General features: G+C 47.7%; 1 protein-coding gene across 2 annotated transcripts in view; it reads left to right on the plus strand.

The window, feature by feature from the left end:
* The first annotated feature begins 1,488 nt into the window (after window positions 1–1,488).
* Window positions 1,489–14,845, plus strand: part of WIPF1 (WAS/WASL interacting protein family member 1) — a 113,742-nt gene continuing 100,385 nt past the window's right edge. For both annotated transcript variants that reach the window (XM_070422720.1, XM_070422719.1), the window contains exon 1: window positions 1,489–1,613. The gene's annotated coding sequence lies outside the window, so the exon portion shown is untranslated. The remainder of the gene's footprint in view (window positions 1,614–14,845) is intronic.

A 14,845-nucleotide genomic window follows, 5' to 3' on the forward strand; every position in this document is an offset into this window, starting at 1 on the left:
CAGCTGGCTGACTGCAGCTTCAGATCTCCAAATTGGACTTGCCATTTTGTTTGTTATTATAGAAAATTTTGCTGTTATAAAACTTTGCTTTGCATAGTTTGACACTATAAAGACACCACCCAGATAATGGTTGCTTAACGTTTTCAGGTGATTACTGAGGCCTATGGGATGTCATATGAGAAACCTCTAGAAATTACAGAAGATTTTGGTCCTTAAAAGTTCATGATGGTAAAGCTCATGTGCCCTGATGGGGAATTGAACTCTCACACTGTGGGTGTGCAGGATTACTGAGCCATGGCCAGGGCTGGTCTGGCATTCTTGTTGCTCAAATGTGGCCCAAGCCTCCTAAGGAAACATCTTTCCCCCTGACGCAAATCATGACCTAACAGGCATGAGACTTTCTAACAACGGAGCACCGGAGCACTGATGAGATGATACGGTCCTTTTCATAACTGATCAGTTTTGCTTTCCCAATGGCTGAAGAGATGCTTTCAAGGAAAGATCGTCAAACAGGAGAAATGTGAAAAATAACATAAATGGGTCCGCCTCAAAATGGAGTCAGAGCTGCTGCCCCAGCACGGCCTTACCTGTCTCATGTCTCAAACCTTTGGAATGTTTAAATTGGGCAAGATAAACTTTAGGCCAAACCAACACTATATTCCAAAGCTATTTGCAACGCTCACAGGAAAGCAGACTGAAAATTAAAGTCATTCTTTAGAATTAGCACCATCATGTGTAGCTAAAGAATAACTAAGCCTATTTGCATCTATTGAAATTCTTTCCCTGACTTTTTAACACCAATATAAGTCTTTCTTTCTGTTCAGGTAATTATTCCCCTTCCCTTTCTCATAAAAACCCCTGGCCCTCACCCCCTAGTGGAAAGACTATGTGGATTTGTTTCGACCTGAATCAGTGTTTCTCACATAGCGATTCTTTGGTTCTCAAACAAATGCTCGTTGCCTCTTACTTTGGTCTTTTATTTTTAAGTTAACTGTGGGTTCCACTCCATTTTAAAAATCAATGTGAATTTAAGGTATCTCAAGGCCGGACCCTCTCTTTTGAGAAGAGACAGCGACGAGAAAAAGCTTTCCCTCCGGGCAGCGGCGGGGAGCCCCAGCAGCGGAAAGCTGGAAAGGATGCAATCTTTGGGGGGAAGGGCCCTTGGTTGGACACCCCGTCCAGGCACCCTCTCCTCTGCAGAAGCCGCTGCGTCCCCCGCTGCGCAGGGGAGGAGGGTGGGACACACACACACGTCCCCAGGCTCTAACTCACCTCGCGCCCGCCGCGCTCCTCTGGGGGGGCCCGGGGCCGTATGGGGCGCTGAGCCTCAGAACCAAGCTGGGCTGGCGGGACGCCCCGAGCAGAGGGCCTGGGGCCAGCGGCGGCCTCGCGGCGCGTCCACATGTGGCGGGGCCGCAGGGCGGGGCGGGGGGACCGGGAGCCCAGGGGGGAGGGTTTACATCTCCGAGAAGTTCCCGGATGGTCGCAGCCTCCCAGCGCTGAGCGCTTTTCCTGCCCGGCGGCTCAGCCGGCCGCACAGACAAGGGAGAAGTTTCCCAGAAAAAATGCCTGGCGCGCCGCGGGGCCCTGGAGCCGCCCGGAGTCGCTGCGTGGTAAGGGACGCGCGGACGCCGCCTCGGGCGCCACCAGGTGCAGGGGTCTCCAGGGAGTGATCGTGGAGACCCCCGCGGCTGCCGGGACCCCAGGGGGGCACTGAGTTCGGAAACGCGGCTTGGGGCTGGGTGGGCGCGGGCGGGGGAGGCGGGCGGGGCGTCGGGGGGCGTCGGGGCTGCCTGGGCTGCGGCTGCAGGAGGTGGGCGCGGGCGCAGCCCCGGGGAGGGGCGCGTCCCCGGCCCCGCGGCCCGCGCGCCCTGCCCGTCCGGCCGCTGGGGCGGGAAGGAAGGGGCCGTGGAGAGCGGGGCTCCGGACGCGGGCGCCTCCCGGGCTGGGCGCGCTCCTGGACTCCGTGGACCCGGGCCGTCCGGGGACCGCGGGACCGCAGGCGCCGTCGTTCACCGCGACCGGGGTTTCGCGGGAGTGAGCCCGGGCCGCATCTGCACCCCAGCTCGGCCGATGGCACTCCGGGCACCCCCGGGGTCAGTGCATGCCATGGAACCGCCTCGCCTTTTCCGCCGGGGAATCATGCCCACCCCGCACATCGGTTTCCCCAACCGGCCTCCCGCCGGTGGCCCCAGACGGATGCTCGCACTGTGGTCGTGTAGACGCGCGTTAGATGTGTGTGCTGGCCCTCGGGGCACCTCGAGTCCGGTCAGCGCCTTTCCTCCGGGCCTCTCCCAACTTCCCGACAGCTTCGCTGCAGTCTCACTCTCCTACTTTTTTTCTATTAAAATAATTCTCTTTTTTGTTTTAAAAGAACAGTTAAAGTTGCAAGTGTAAGAAACCAGCTGCCCAGTTCTCGGGGCGGGGGGGCGGGAGGCTGGGCGGGGAGTAGGGGGGTAGGGGGGGCAGATCTTCAACTGGTGGTTAGACAGTGAACTGTTTGGGACGAACAAAGGGTGTGTCTGTGTGAGGAACCCAACCTGGCCAGATCTCTGGTCCCAGAGGAACGGTCCTCCTGGGCTGTGCTCCTGGCCTTATCTCAGCTGTCCAGGAAGCCTCTCTAATTGTCAGCAGTGATTGGGCGGACTTGGTCCCTTTTTCTGAAAACTGTGTGTCACTGTTGTCCCCTGGATAGTCACTGGATCCCACCCCCAATTGCTGACACCATGTGACCCCAGACTCCAGGCCATGCAGCCGGGGAGCCCCTGGGCAGAGCACCGTGGGTGGGTTTTCTTTTGCCAGTTTCCAAAGGCTCTCAAACAGCAGTAGTTTCATTTTGATTCATTGGCATATTTTTCCTTTAAAAAAATGCCTTTTTCTGTAATTAATAAAATAATTTTGAGAAATTTTCTATTTCTGTTTTTATAAAAAACATTTTTACTTCTTGAGGTGAAGGAACCCTACATCACCATGACTGGTGAGGTTCAGTTGGCTGAGCGTTGTCCCATGCTCCGAAGGGTAGCCAATTGGATTCCCGGGTCAGGGCACGTGCCCAGTTTCGGGTTCCATCCCTGGTCTGGGTACGTGTGGGAAGCACTGGATCAATGTTTCTCACATCACATCAATGTTTCTCTCTCCCTCTCCCTTCCCTCTCTCTCTCTCTCTAATCAACAATAACATTTTTTTTTAAAAAAGAAAGAAACTCACATCAGCATTTTTTCATCTCCCCAGTGTTCAAAACACAGCCTTCTACTTTTGCTGTGTATCTTTACCTGCCTGTTACCTCCACAAGGTTGAGTTTCTCAGGGACCAAATCCCCAGGCCCCTATAGAAGCCCTGTCATTACCTGTTGAATGGAAGTATGCAGAGTAGACCCTGCAGATGTTACTAAAAAATCATAAGGTATGAGGATCAAGTGTGACAATGGGGTGTGAAACCGCCAAACACAGCGCAGCACAAGGCATTAGGGGGCTGCCCAGACACCGTGCAGTGTGTAGCGCCAAGACACAGAAGGATAAAGAGCTAAAGTGGCAGGATGGGGGCGGCAAAGAGAAGGTTGTCTGGCCTTATCTTTTAAGTTTACTGTCTCAGGTCCTCTGGCCAGGGATGAACCCTCTTTTGTGGGTCACTGGGTCTGTGTCATTGTCTTCTGATATTCCAGGTTGCAATTTTAGGAACATGTGTGTTTTCTACAATGCACATCAGGAGAACAAAGTCAAACCAAAGTACCTGTTACCTGTTGCTATAATGTCTTCACTGTTAAGCACCTGGTATTTTGGGATTGTACCTCCCAGAGCCATGGTCTTCCTGAAGCCTGCCCTCCAGTGAGGTCTACCACGCTCCCAGTGACTCCCACACAGAGGCCTCTCTGCCACTGTGGCTCAGCACCCACAGTTACGCCGTGGCATTGGAAGGTTTGGGATGCTTGTTCCTCGTGCATAGCCACGACCCACATATGTGAATCAGGCCACAGGTGGAATCAAGCCAGACACTCATCCAGCATTGAGGGTCCCTGCGGTGGGTCCCTGCTGTGCCCTGTGCTAGGAGTAGAGGGGGACCCCTAGCTCAGAAAGAGGTGAAGTTTGCCCCCGAATGCTTACCTTCTGGTAGAAATGAGACATGGTTTCAAACAGCAGGAATGCACGACAGAATGTAGTAAATAAGGTTAAAAAAACAAACGGTACAGATCAAACACAGGGAATTTAGAGGAGAGTGCAATTACACCCAGCTGGAGGCAGTCGGTCCTTCCCTCATTTGCTGGTCCATTTAACAAGTATTTATTAAGTGTCTGCTCTGCGCCAGGCAGAGGAGGGCGAGGAGGCACCTGCGCATCGTGCTTCGCCTTCACTGCTGCAGTTGAGGGGCAGTTCAGGTCCTGCCTCCCTGTGACAAGAGAACACTCCTCACTGGGCCTCATTGTACTGCCCAGCCCAACATTTGTCAAAATAATGAACTCCATCTCTTGTGTACTTTGGAATAATAAAAACTCTAGGCTCACCAAAGCCCCCAGAATACCTTCAATTAGTTGAGTAATGCTATTCCGCCCAACACTCTTTAACTAGTAGTTGAAGTATGCTGGTCCTTAGCCATGGGCGTGCCTAGATGTTTATAAAGGTTTGATTCTGTTAGTCGGGGGTGAGGCCCAGGAATCTAGGTTTTGAAAGCCCCCAGGGGATGCTGACGTGCCGCCCAGGGCAGAGTTGCTAAAGGTTAAAGCTCGGGCCAGGAATTCGGACAGACCTGGCTTCCTTGTAGTCCCAACTCTGTCATTTACAAGTTCTTCGACCTCTGTTTCTTTACCTTTAAAACCTACCTTGTTCTGAGCGTGGGATGAAGTCATGGATGTGGGTCAGTTAGATTGTCTGGCCGGTCAGTCTTTGGGGGTTGTTATTATTCGCATCAGTGTTACCTTGTATAAAGCAGTGTTGATATCCCTCTTTCCACACACAATTACAAAAAGAGCCTAAACAGAGGAACCACTTTTTATATAAATTAACGTTTTGAACAATCCCTTAGCTGTCTGTAGTCTATTGAGAGTTTCACACCAGTCACCTTATGTATTCTCTTAACAGCAAAGAAGGAATCTCACAGAACAGAATCTCAGTTCTTGGGGCTCCCTGCCCTCGGTATCTGCTTACCCAGTGGAGCCTACTCTGCCGAGATTATCAGGGCAGATAAAGGGCTGGAAACCAAAGACTGATGCTTTCCTGGCCCTTTGGCACCAGGAAGTGTCAGGGTACCACATTGTGGCCATCGCGCAGTGGTCATTGTCAATATGGGTGACCAGTGGGACTGCCTGCCCCAGGCCAGACGGCTTTGGTCACAGGGATAGCACTTAAGCCTGTCGGGTGGACATCCCACTGCTTTTGTGTTCTTTTGTGGCTAGGGGTCAGGGAACTTTGATTGACCGGAAGCATGCTCACTATTAGTCTTCGTCTATACTAATAAAAGGGCAATATGCTAATTAGACTGGGAGACCTTCCAGATGTTCTTCTGGACAAAGCTATGGTGGTGGGGCTGAGGTAGAGGCGGTTAGAGGCCAAGAGGGGAGGGAAGTTGTGGGTGATCAGGCTGGTGGGGGGCGGGGCCGTTGGGGGTAAGCAGACCAGCAGGGGGCCAGTTGGGGGTGATCAGGACAGGGGGGGGCAATTTGAAGTAGCAGGCCAGCAGGGGGGGGCAGTTGGGGGCAAGCACACTGGCACAGGGGGCAGTTGGTGGTGATCAGGCTGGCAGGGGGGCATTTGCGGGCGAGCAGGCTGGCAGTGGAGGGCAGTTGGGGGCGAGCAGGCCAGCAGGCAGAGTGGTTAGGGGCAATCAGGCAGGCAGGCAGGCAGGTGAGTGGTTAGGAGCCAGCAGTCCCGGATTGTGAGAGGGATGTCTGACTGCCAGTTTAGGCCTGATCCCTGTAAACCAGCAGTAGGACATCCTTCAAGGGGTCCCAGATTGGAGAGGGTGCAGGCTGGGCTGAGGGACACCCCCTCTCCCTGTGCACGAATTTTGTGCACTGGGCCACTAGTATTAGTTATAAATTGACTTTGCTCATATTCAAGAAAAGAAAAACATAGCTAAAATAAATAGTCCACACAATTACCTACCATATTCATTAGTTTAGAAGTTTTAATCAACATGGTTCATATCGTAAAAACATGTTGCTATGATGTCATACAAATTTAACATTTTAGCATTACTTGCTATGGATATATTTTTTCCCATCTAATAAGCCATCTTTCCAGTGTAACTCAGTTTCTTCTTTTTAATTTCCTTTGATCTCTTAGTTATATTAAATTAAGTGAATTGGATTTTCAAAACTTTCTATGATCAGGCCCAAGCTTTAAAAGAGTCTCTCTAGCCCTAACTGGTTTGGTTCAGTGGATAGAGCGTCGGCCTGCGGACTGAAGGGTCCCAGGTTCCATTCTGGTCAAGGGCATGTACCTTGGTTTGTGGGCATATCCCCAGTAGGGGGTGTGCAGGAGGCAGCTGATGGATGTTTCTCTCTCATCGATGTTTCTAACTCTCTATCCCTCTCCCTTCCTCTCTGTAAAAAATCAATAAAATATATATATATATATTTTTTAAAAAGAGTCTCTCTTTCCTTTCTTCCTATCCATTGTCCTTCTTTTCCTTCCTTTTTTTCTTTAGCATTGCCTCTTACTATTTGTCATTTAATTGAATCATTTCTGGTCACACAGCCCTGTGAGGTAGGGTCTGCTCAGATATGTGGCACCTGAGGCTAAGAGAACTGAGCTCACTGCCCAAGGCCACACAGCCAGTGACATAACCAGTATTCAAACCTGGGGCAGTCTGGTTCCAAACTCTGCACTTTTAACCCTCAGCTTCACCCCTGGCGGTATTGTATACTCCTCTTCACACGGGGGCTCTCTTCTCTTCCCATCTGTGTGCTTTTGCGTTGCCAGTTCTCCCCACACAGCTACTTCTTTTCGCTTGGTGTTGGATCCTATAGATTCCTTATGGGCCACAGATACTTTTTGAGAAGACAAATAATAGACTTTGCTAATACTCAATAAATGGAGAATGTGGCTAAAATAAACAAGAGGCACAAACACCTACAAATTTCACTAGGTTAGTAGCTTCAATTCAACATGGTTCACGTTGTGAAAGCATTCTTCTCAAGAGCCAAAATGCTCTCTTCTCCATGAGCTGGTTCCTGCCTCTTCTAGTAAATTCTCATTAAATGCATGTAATGTGTACACCTTATAACATACTGCTACTATACTGCTACTATATTCCTAACAGCTGTGTCACATTCTGCTATAAGGATGGAGAGATGTGACTGGTGCATTATTAGTTATTCATAGTCACCCATTAGAGTTGGCACTGCCAGTTCAGTGACCATCAGCTCACCTGTTAGCTCTTGCTAATGATGCCTAAACAATCAATCCATTGAGTCAAGTCAAACAACCAACCAATTCAGTGACAGAATAAATATAGTAATTTCACTGGCATCCACAGGCCAAATGAGCAGTTGGTTGAATTTTGTGTTTTTCAAACACTTGTGTGTCACCTCAGCCCATTTCTGAAACCTCCCAAGCATTTTTCTATAGACATATGCAGGAGATTTTTATCTGTTGACTGAAGAATTTGGGGCTGGGTGGGGCCAAGAGAGAAATCTGGCACATCTTAGAGCAGTGGTTCTCAACCTTCCTAATGCCACGACCCTTTAATACAGTTCCTCATGTTGTGGTGACCCCCAACCATAAAATTATTTTTGTTGCTACTTCATAACTATGATTTTGCTACTGTTATGAATCGTAATGTAAATATCTGATATGCAGGATGTATTTTCATTGTTACAAATTGAACATAATTAAAGCATAGTGATTAATCACAAAAACAGTATGTAATTATATATGTGTTTTCCGATGGTCTTAGGTGACCCCTGTGAAAGGGTTGTTCGACCCCCAAAGGGGTTGCGACCTACAGGTTGAGGACCACAGAGTGATGTAAAGCTGAAGTGTTGAACATGTTATCAAATAATATTTCAGGAAACCCTGAGACTCCCTGACCCCCAGCCCCAGCAAAATAAATTTTGAAAGTAGAGAACCTTCAGACCTTGGAAAAGATCTTTTCATTTCTTTCTTTTTTTAAAAAAATATTTTAAATAGATTTTTAGAGAGAGAGGAAGTGAGAGGGAGGGAGAGAGAGAAACATTGACCATTGACTTGAGAGCGAAACATGTGAGAACGAAACAACGCCAGCTGCCTCCTGCAGGTCCCCTACAAAGGATTGAGCCCACAACCCAGGAAAGTGCCCTGACTGGAAATCAAACCCGCAACCTTTGGGGACACAGGAAGATGTTCAGCCGACTGAGCCACGCTGGCCAGGGCACCTTGGAGAAGATCTTGAGGAAACATGTACTTAGCTTTTTTTTTTTTCTGAGAATGTAAACTGTGAGATCAGTGTCTTAACCACAACAGTCTGGTGTTATGGGGATGGATATTTAAATAATGGAGACAGTCAGATCTGCCTGAGATATAGGAGGAAAAACATGGGCTGTTAACAGGCCCGTGTCCGGTAAGCAGCACACACGAGTGCTGGGGGAGGGACTTCCAGGAAGGACCGAGGTGATGGATTGAGAGGGGAGTGGGAGGGAGACTAGAAGAGAACTATTCTAGTTGTCGTTCCCAGATCTCAGGCTGAGGAACACCAAGACAAGCTTTCCTATGGTACTGAAGTTTCTAATTTGAATTCTGAGGGTCCAGAAAAAGGCAAAGTAGTTGAAGGCCTCTAAAACCTTTTAAAAAATAGTAAAGCGATTTACTTTAGCAATGCCTAATTGTACCTAGTAGGGCCAGAATTAGATTGCTATGCATGTTTTAAGAAATAACCCAATGTGTCAGTTTAAGTAATCTCAGATTTTGTGGGTAAAATTCTACACTGTTCTTTTCCTCTGTGTTTTAGCATTGTTTAAAAAAAAAAAGAAAACGCCTCGCATTTTAAGACAAATTATAAAACTAGATTGTTGTTCAACTTGTGTGGAGCTATACAACCTTGTTTGAATGTTGTTGGGAATAAGCTGGATAGAGGGAAAAGGAAATAAAAAATAAAACTGGGGCATACTTGAGTGATATTTGACAAGGTGTTGGAGCTAGAGCCTTACTAATTAAACATCATAATTTTCTCTCCTTCATTTTCCCTTTTTAAAAAAACATCTTCACCTGAGGGTATGTTTTTATTGATTTGAGAGAGAGAGGAAGGGAGAGAGATAGAGAGATAGAAACAGCGATAAGAAACATCAATTGGTTGCATGCTCCCTACTGGGGTTCGAGCCCACAACCTGGGTATGTGCCCTGACCAGGAATCGAACCGATGACCTCTTGGTTCATCAGTCAGTGCTCAACCACTGAGCCATACCAGCTGGTCTGTGACAATTTGATATGTGTCTACATTACAATATGATTACCACCATAGCATAAGCTAGCACCTTTCATGTCATATAATTATCATTCCTTCTTGTGGTGAGAACATTTAAGATACAGTCTCTTAGCAATTTTCAAGTATATAATACTAGAGGCTCAGTGCATGAAAATTTGTGCACTCAGGGAGGCGGGGGGGGGGGCGGGGGGGTCCCTCAGCCCGGCCTGTGCCCTCCCGCAGTCCAGGAGCCCTTGAGGAATGTCCAACTGATGGCTTAGGCCCGTTCCCCATGGGGAGCAGGCCTAAGCTGCAGTCTGATCTCCCTCTGCGGGAGGTGACCGGGGGCCCATCAGGGGATGGTGCCAGCTGGTGAGCAGCCAGCCCTGCCCCCCAACTGCCCCTCTGCTGCTGGTCACCACTGCTCCCCGATTGCCGTCCCCTCCCTCTGCCTGCTGACACCCGCCTTGGCCTGGCACTGCTGGCTTGCCAGCCCCGCCCCCCACAGACCAGTTGTTCCCCCGTTCAGTCAATTTGCATATTATGCTGTTATTATATAGATAATACAGTGTTGTTAACTATAATCACAATGCATATCTATATCCTTCAACCATCATCTCCCCAATTCCCCTACCTCCTAGCCCCTGGTAACCACCATTCTACTCTCTTTCTACGAGGTGAGCTTTTTAAGATTCCACATATGGGTCAGATCATACAGTGCTTGTCTTTTTCTGTCCCTTTATTTCACGTAGCTTAATGCCCTCAAGATCCATTATGTTGTCACAAATGACAGGATTTCCCTTTTTCTCTTGTTGAATAATATTTCATTGTGTATATACTAGTACACCATGTCTTCTTTATCCATTCATCTGTTGATAGACACCTGGGTTGTTTCCGTATTTTGGCTATTTTGAATAATGCTACAATAAACATCAGGATGCAGGTACCTGTTTGAAATCTAGGAGATTTTTTCAACATAACAAAATGCTATAGACATCCTCTCCAAATTAAAAAGTCACTCATGTCATGGCTGCTTACTTAATCAGATTGGTTCAAGTTTTGTGCTAATGCAGCAGTTCTCTGAATACCCTTGCATGTGAGTTTGACTCTGCTAACATACAGAAGCTTTCATTTCTGTCTGTCAGAATCCCCAAAGTGGTATTACTTTCCAAAAGTTATAGTAATTCTTAGTTCGACTCACACGATATGAAATTATCTATTTTCCCACTTTCTTGCCAGCTTAATTCATTTTTGCAGTATAAAATTTCTAATCTCTTTTTCCTGTTTTGTTTCAGATTATTTCTTTAGGGAACACTTGTCACTATCTTTACCTCTTTTTTTTTTTAATCCATTCACTTGAATTATTCATGCCCTGTCTTTTCCTCAATTTTCTAATGTGCATAGGATGTCTTACAGAACTGGAGAAGAAAACTCGAGCCTAAGCTTAATGAGCTTAATCATTCTATATTGAAATGAAACAAAACACTTGATTTCTATTTATAATAAAGTAAATATGGACCTTTCAATCTTAATTTTTTCCTTCTAAAAGGGGATTATTTGAGAACTGGTCTCAGGAAATATAAATGTTTTGATGGGAGAAACAGAAACTTACAACACGTGAAGATGGGAAATCTTAAAGGCATGTTAAGCTTGCAAAGCTAGCGAGGTGTCCTTCTTGAATCCAAAAGTCTGAAGACAAAGGTTCTTTGAGAGCATTAGGTGTAAGTTATTCTGAATTACGTCCAGAGGAAAAAGTGAATCACCGCAGATAGGAATTCAAATCTGGAGCATTATTGAAAGCCCCTGCCCTGTTGCTTCCGCTTGTTTTTCTGGGAGGTGAGACTAGATTCCATTTCTCCTGTCCTTGCAGTTGCTGAGTTCATTATAAAATTATTTGTATATAACTCCAGGAGTACATTGGCTAATCAGAAACAGCTGTACAACTGGATCCGTTTATATGAACAGAATGACTAAATCAATCAGCCACATTTCTTGTATTTGGGTAGGTGGGGCCAACATTGTGCAGCTCAGAATAATAACAGCGCTTTGGAACTAACCTGACAGATTGCAGAAAGATTGTGTCCGGGCAGCACAGGTTGGAACTGAAAATTAAGAAACCCTGTGAGTCCTTGATATCTGCCACAATAAAGTGTAACTCGATTTTCAATGCTGGTGTTTTAAAGGCTAGGAAGCTTCATAAAGGGACATTATGTTCAAAAAAGAACCCAGGAGAGTTGCATCCTCCGAAGGCGGGGGCTCCTGAATGAGGCTGGATTGTCCACATCGGGGTCCCCTGACAGAGAAGAGCGTGCATTCTGCCAAACCTCACAGGCTGGAACACGCCAAGGCCCTGTGCTGGGAAAGTGTCACAGACAAGACAAGCAAACTGACCTGTGTGACCAGAGGGAGCCACACTAAATCAGGAAGAAGACACGAGTTCCCAAGCGAGATGGGGGCTAAAGTCCTGACTAATGTAGCCAGAGGAATTCCCCGGGTTATGTGTTCATGTGCAAAACCCAAAGGTCCATGAGCGGGGAATGAGTTCACAGAATGCACCCCATCCATCTGGTTCCTTGCCGTCAGTCTTAATGAAGACGCCGGTACAGTGAGACCGGAGGTCTGAGAGCAGGGAAATCTTTAGCCCTCGAGTCTCCATGTGGGGTGCAGCCTTGAGGAACCCTGGACTCTCTACCACTTAAAAACACAGGTCACTCTCAAAGCCAGAAGCCCACCGGCCCCAACTAGCCAGAGTCCTCAGGCGGTTTGGGCTCCGGGTGGCCGGTTGGCCTACTGTGGAGCTAACCTTGACAGGGCGCTGCCTTAGGGTTTATCCCCTGAGTGGCATAGTGAGGGAAGGTGCCAGGGGCAATTGGCAGCTCTCCTCTTGCTGCATACCATAGCCATGGCACTGGAATTTGCAAACACATCTTCTTGGGGCCCCATATGCTGATGCCTCTGCCCTGACTTCACGTTGACTGTGCCCTGGGTTGGGATGTCTATCACTCCTCAGCGAGAGTGTAGATTTTGAAAATTAACTCCCTTGCAGGGTAATATATCAACTATCGCATTTACTTAATTCCTTTTGCATTGAATCTGCTGAAGGTAGAGTAAAAAAGTGGCAAGAGCAGTAAACCAGGAGTTCAACACTTGTATTTTATTCCCAGTTTTGTTGCCTAGTGGTCATATGACCTTGACAACAATAGACAGTATGCAAATATCTGTAAGAGTGGGGAGATGATTGAGGCTAGTGATGGGACAGATGGAACATCTCTGGACCAGGCACTGTCTAGACCAGTGGTTCTCAACCTTCCTAATGCCTCGACCCTTTAATATAGTTCCTCATGTTGTGGTGACCCCCAATTTCATTGTTACAATGGAACATAATTAAAGCATAGTGATTAATCACAAAAACAATATGTAATTATATATGTGTTTTCCGATGGTCTTAGGTGACCCCTGTGAAAGGGTCACTCAACCCCCAGGTTGAGAACCGCTGGTCTAGACAATGTAACTGTTAACATTTTAACTTACCAGTCAGAAATACGATGAGTCTGAGATGTTACTTTGCCCGTGTTTGACTAGGTATTTGATCAATAAGGGAGAGAAGTATGTGTCTATCACATTTCTCATTTAGCTAAACCAGTATTGTGTGTTATGTGTAATATATAAATGTGAAATTACATTTCAGCAAACTCATCCAGTTGCTCATTTTTATTTGAATCTCCCTGTATGCTTGCCGAAGAAAGAACCCTGAGGTTTTCTTTGTGATGTTATTTGCGGGAGTGGGATCTGAGCTGGGTGAGTCCTGGTCTGTCTGCAGACCTTGTTTTATTTACATGCTGTGAAAATCACACTACTTCACTATATGCACCCCCCCACCCCCATTATACTCATTCTGAATTAGCGTATACATGCTCACAATGTAAACCACCTGTCCTCACCATCTACCGCACACAGGAGCATGTGCGAGCACACGCGTGCACAGGTACATCATTGGCTAAACCCACTTAAAGAGCACTTCAGATATAACCAGGAAGTACCGATTCCAGACTCAAATGGGAAAACACATGTCTTGCTGCAGTTTTATATTCATCAGCCTTTGTAGTTTCTTAGAAGGCAGAGGTCATTGCTCACAGTGGTGCTGTGTGTGCCGACTCAGACAACACACCATAAGCAGGCGACTGTAGTGCATGCTCTGGAGGATGTACACTGTGATGGTGCTGAGTCCTGGGAGTGGATAAAAATGCCAGTGGGGCTTTCCTCTGGGATTCTACCAAGACTGTTGCTTGGTGGCGGTGACCGGTGCTGGTTGAGGCTCTTGTTTGCATTTCTTACTGCTGGTCTGAGGAATAATACATTGCTGTTTTGGCTCAGAGGCAGGCCATTTTGGGTGGCATCCAAGAAACTGTGCATTGCTCTTGCTTCTTGAGATTGGTGCTAACATTCCAGGGCCTCCAGCTGTGCATAGAAAGGTCCTGGACCAACATACTGTATGGCAAATGGTGCCCCCGGGGACTCCCTGCTTTACAGAGAAGTTAGACACACTGTCTGCCTGGGAAGCTGAACCTTAGGACGGTGTCCAAGAGAGCCCACCCACCGTCAGGATAAGGAGAAAATGCCTTCTGAGTTCCAATCCAGAAGCCCAAGAGGGGATGGAGCCCCAGGAGAAAGCCCCAGGACAAACTTCCCCTCTCCTCCCCTTCAGCTCTGGCCCCAGCAACACGAGGGGGAGAGGAACAGGGAAGAGAGTCCTGGTGGTGGAGAGAGAGCAGAGGTCAGCAGTGACAGCAGGGGAAAGAATCAGGTGGTCCTAAGCTACAGGGAGAAGCCCTGCAGTGGGATGGGGAGGCTGGGGGTGAAGGGACTGGATCCTAAACTTCCTCTGCAGGGATAAGGAGCTCCCTGGCCGAGTGAAGTTGCTGGCACAGGGGGCAGAGTAGTTGGAAGTGAAGGGAAACTTGGTGAGAGGGACTAAGCTGTGGTCTGCCCTTAGGAGGAACTCATCAGGAAACAGAAATAAGATGTCTGTTGTCCTCGTGCCTACACAGAAGTTAGGAATGAAGTCTTTCTCTTCAGATTTCCAGTAATCATTTTTAGAGAAGTAATGCCAATATCATCTAACATAGATGGCTTACTGTGTACCAGGCAAGGTTCTAAATGCTCTAAGTTAAGTCACTGAATCTGTATAACAACTCTATGAGGCAGGCTCTATGTCTTCAATGTAGAGATGAGGAATTTGGGTGAGTCACCTTGCCCCAGTTCACGCAGCTGACTTGCCAGAATAGAGATTCAGTCCAGGCCCGTGTGGCTTCAGAGCCCCCTCGGAACCCTGGTGTCCGTGCCTCCCTCCAGTAAGGATCGTCCAATTGGAAAGATAGCTGAGCACTGATAGAGTGTTCTGGGGAGTAGCCTAGGCTTTCTGTTCCGCTGTTTCCCTGCGTGATTCTGGGTTACGGTCACCAACTCAGTGCGA

Source organism: Myotis yumanensis, unplaced genomic scaffold (assembly GCF_028538775.1).
Source record: "Myotis yumanensis isolate MYYU_CA2020_CCGP unplaced genomic scaffold, mMyoYum1.0.hap1 SCAF_8, whole genome shotgun sequence".
NCBI lineage: Eukaryota > Metazoa > Chordata > Mammalia > Chiroptera > Vespertilionidae > Myotis > Myotis yumanensis.